At 30.9% G+C, this 5189-nt stretch overlaps 1 protein-coding gene across 5 annotated transcripts in view; it reads left to right on the forward strand.

The window, feature by feature from the left end:
- LOC106876210 (cys-loop ligand-gated ion channel-like) overlaps nucleotides 1–5189 on the forward strand; it is a 526199-nt gene that overhangs the window by 516031 nt on the left and 4979 nt on the right. The gene's annotated exons all lie outside the window — the stretch shown is intronic.

The following is a 5189-nucleotide window of genomic DNA, read 5'->3' on the forward strand; positions in this document are numbered from 1 at the left end:
TATATATACATATATATATATATATATATATATATACATATATATATATATATATATTCATAATATATACATGATAAAGTGTGTTTATTATGAAATGATGCATATCAATTGCTCCATTTATATTGGTTCACATTCCAAACGAAATAAATATTTAATAAAATATGTGCAAAAAATTCTGTAGTGTATATAATTATATATGTATTACATACAATAATATATTGCATGTAATAATGCATTTATTGTTTAATATATATGGGTGTGTTTGTGAGAGTTAGAGATGAGTGGGAGGGAGAATGAGAAACATAGTGGGAGAAAGTCACTATTTTACTGCCTTGTGAACCAAAACGGCACGGTGAATATATACAGCAAATGGTTTTGATAATGAACACGTTCTGTGTCAATGTTCCTGACAAACAGGGAAAAGAGAAAGGGTGAATGTTTCAAAAGTGAATTCCACACTTTAAAGAAATGTATATTTAACCATACTGAGATATCCAATCGACAATGTATGGAGAACGTGTGTGAAAAAAGTGTATTTTTTATTTGAAATTTATTAGTGGAACACACCAGATGCATAAGGTCATATTCTCAAGCTGACGCTATCGTCTATATATGAAATGTGCAGCAGATACTTGAAAGCATATATGCATACTGTTTTAATGTTCATTATTATTATCAAGTGACAGAGCTGCACATGCCATCAAGTTGACACTGGGTTACAAATATATCCATCATGACTAGATGTCTGATAAGGATATACAAGGCACCTGCATCACAATCATACGTGCCCGACATGGTGATCTCATACCAAGATAAACAGCGCATGACCTTGCAGGTGAGGTTCAGTTAGATCTTTCTTCAGGTCGAGTAGCCCATCCCGTTCAAACGGTCTCTGAATAAGGTTTGTTTTAAGGATAAGGAACAAAACACCTACGCCACCAGAGGAGAATTATTCAAACCTCAAAGAATATCTCTCAACTCATGGCTATGATCCTCCCCCCACTATTTCTACTCGTGATCAGAGATGCCCATATTTTCAATCACTAAGGGACATGCCCAACTGGTTAAGGTAAAAAAAAATGACTAGTAAATCTGTGGTATTGAGCAGGATATTTGTTGTAGCCCATCTTTTATTCCAAGACAAAACAATGTACAGAAAAGATCAGAAACCATTACTATTCAGTGAGGTTGACTTTGTCTTTCATCCTTTCGGGGTCGATAAAATAAGTACCACTAGAACGCTGGGGTTGATCTAATCGACTCGCCCACTCCCGCCACAATGTTGCCAATGTAGAAAAATTTGTAATTATTATTATTATTATTATTATTATTATTATTATTATTATTATTATTATTATAAGAACGTACTGGATAACAACACACTAATGAAAAGGAAATCTATAAACGCATAATATTACATTCATATTTTTAGAATAGTTTTCTGTTCCTTCAGGTTTCATATATTTATACCGTTTTTAACTTTGGAAATATATAAAATAGATTATTTACTAACAATAATTAAAAATATTGATTTGCATAATACTTGTCTCCTGAATAACTCCACAAGGAATGTAGTATACACTAATAATATGAATAGCATCTCCTTTAATATAGTCGTAACGTCAACTAATATTGATTTCCTTTGACAAGGGTCAACGTGTATATTTACCAATAAAATCAACATTTAGTGGTAGAAAAACATGGGAAACTTATTGACAGCAATTAAACTCGGAAACGAAAGGAGGGTTTATTGCAGTTATATACCGAAGAGACTTCTTTTTATCGTTTTGGTTAACTTCCACATAGCAAAATCTAAAGTATGAGGGTTGGAATGTGCTGTGTGTTTATGAATGTGAGTCTGTTTGACTACGAGAAGGAATTAGAAGAAAACAGCCAACAAAAATATCTTCACTAAACCAATATTGCTGAAAGCTTGTAAAGTCGTTTATTGTTAATGCTAGAATAACTGACGACTCTAAAATATTTTCACTGGGTAGAAAATACTTGTAAACTATTATTACTCTATACCAGTGCTCCGCAACCAGTGTGCCACTGCACACTGTTATGCTACGAGACGATTCTAAGTGCGACGTAGTGTAACCTGAATATATTTTCCGCTATATTTCTAGTCCAGCGGTGCCGCCGAATTTGAAAAGAACATAAGTGTACCGCAAGTGAAAAAAGGTTGCGTAGCACTGCTTTATACAATAACACCATGAACGTCCTTCAATCTCTATCAATTTTGAAACCTATAGCGTCCAGGGAAAGAAAAACACTGAAAAAATTTCATGAATTCCCTCCGGATTGTAATTTACTTCATCTTTTACTTTACAGCATTATCCCCTTTCGTTATATAACTAACAAATTTACAGACTAAGTCATCTTACGAACGATATAAAAATAGTACTGTCTCTGATTATCACAAACTAGTATTTTTAAGGAAGTCACCGTAGATAAAATAATTTTATCATGTATATATATATGTGCGTGTGAGGGTGCGTATGTATGTGTTACTGTATGGGTGAGGTGTAAAACTATTTGTATTTTTGAAAACTTCTTTGATTTCAAATTCAAAATTTTAATGCAGTCTCTCTCTGTAAGGAAATAGTCCACCCTACAACCAAACTTCACAATAACGACCGTCTGGAGGGCGCCATACTGAAAATAAATAATGTCTTTATATTGTCAGATATACACAGATTGTTTCAAAATGAATGGATACCATTTACCTGTAATATAATATTGACGCTGGAATATATTATTGTACAATTTATATATATATATATATATATATATATATATATATGCAATTCATGTGTACACAGCCCTCCTTTCTACACCTCTAGTTTCTTGCGTTGAAAATATCCTCTATTTTTATGAGTCTATCAATATTTAAATGACTTAAGCCGAATGTTGAAATTTGTCAAAAACATTCAACTCCTTGTTTTTAAATTTTTTTTTCTTATCCATAGGTACCAAATCAAAACAACGTTTTCTATAAAGAAATGAGTTCCATCTCTCTTCAGCCCTTGCCCTTCTGTCTTTGTAGCACTATATTGTAAAATAGTGTACAGGAATATGATATGACGCATGATATATGAATATGCTATAAGGGAGGTAGAGTTACTACGTCTAACGTAAATAAAGCTCGCAGATACTCTACCGTTGGCTCGTACAGTATTCTTATTATTGTTACTGGAGGTCAGCGACCTTTTTCAATAGAAAAGAATATATTCTCAGATGTTCTGCCATTTCAAACAAAGCGTATTACTTACTGGAACATTCAACCAGTTCACTTGTATCAGTGAACTGATTGATTTAGGATAGAATCGGCATCATTGGTGAAAGCTAAAAGTTAATTACACCTCATAAATTATACTCTTCGTCTATTGCCTACATCTTTTACCTACATCTTTTACCTATAAGTATATACATAACACAATTACATGTCGGTAGTCTTCAGTAACTCGATTCGTATATGATTTGTGTCTAGACACTACACAGTGATAGGGGCGAAAATTAACTAATCGTACAATTGTCATTAGTCTAACATCTTAACAAGAAAAAACTAATAATACACGTTATAATTTAATGAGACGAATTTGGTGCCAATGAATTATTTTTCTTGCTCCAATGTAGGTAAAACTATAATCCAGATCGTCTGCATAAATTCGTTCATATAACAATCATGTACTTGTCTAAAATATATATGTTAATTTTGTTATTATTTTGCTCGTCTTTAGCATTTTTGACAAGAAAAAAAACAAACACACAAACTGTAATCCAAAAGAAATGAGAAGAAAAGAGATTTATCCCCTTATGTTCTAAAGAGAATTGGTGATACTGAAGTATATTATTGTAAAATTTATATATATATATATATATATATATATATATATATATATACCTGGAGCATTAATTACTAATTAGTTAAATGTCACATATACAACGTAGTGCATCACTGAAATGCCCCTTGAAAAGCAAGCATATTTCACTTGACTTTTTATCTTATACCTACGATGTTCAAATTATCTTTTGTAATTGGTAAGTTTAACTGAAAACAGAAGTGTATTTTCTGTGAAAATTGTTCCTATATAGAAAATCGTTATTTGATTGTATAATATCAGGCAAGGACTCTGTATATTGTATGACAAGAAACTAGTTTCTAAACACTAAAAATGGCTGAGCGAATTCTGAAACTGCAGGTATGAGGAAAGAAAGCAAATACGAGAATATATTTCATGATGTTATTGAAATAATGTTATGTGAGACAATCTCAGATTCTTAGTCAAGCAATTACTGTTACTTCTTCTTACTTTACGACTCAGATTAATTAAAACTGATATCAATAGAAAAATATCAAAACATTTGTGTAGATTGGTAGAGAGACTTATACAGAAGCATGAAATTATTTGATAGACTGATAAATAGATGGATAAATAGTTCAATAAATATGTTAATATATTGATAGGCAGAAAGTTAAATGCAATTTTTATTTTTCAAGAATAAATGTATGTGACAATTGTATATTTTCAATTAATATACTTGTAGTCAAAAAATTCTAAACGTAAAAAAATAATAATAACAGAATAGAGTATGATAGAAATTACACAAAGGAGAAGATGTGATATGTTTACAATAAATATTATACAAAGTTAGCGAGTATGTCTTGTATATCGTGTTCTTTCAGTGTATGAAAAAGTGTAAAGCAAAATAATTGTAAAGTATGAAAAATTATAAAGCAAAATAATTGTAAATTTACGTTTATTCCGAAAATTTACATTCAGGAATACACGTAAATATAATTATATAGAAATTATAAGAAAATATTTCGTGTAAACTACATTTATAGCGAAGACAGCCCATAGAAAAAGCAAATGCAGCGCTACAAAAAAAATATTTGACTAGCGAGCAATATAATGATTTAAGAAAACAATGAACTAAAATGACTTTGCTGCTGATATTTGGATTGTAAAATTTAATCTAATACTGAAATATGAATATTTCATTATCAATTTTAGGTAAATATTTATTGAAATTGTGCGTGGCACCTTGGGCAAGTGTCTTCTACTATAGCCTCGCGCCGACCAAATCCTTGTGAGTGGATTTGGTAGACGGAAACTGATAGTAGACCGTCATATATATGTGTGTATATATATATATATATATATATATATATATATATATAT

The sequence above is a fragment of the Octopus bimaculoides genome, chromosome 10 (genome assembly GCF_001194135.2).
Source record: "Octopus bimaculoides isolate UCB-OBI-ISO-001 chromosome 10, ASM119413v2, whole genome shotgun sequence".
NCBI lineage: Eukaryota > Metazoa > Mollusca > Cephalopoda > Octopoda > Octopodidae > Octopus > Octopus bimaculoides.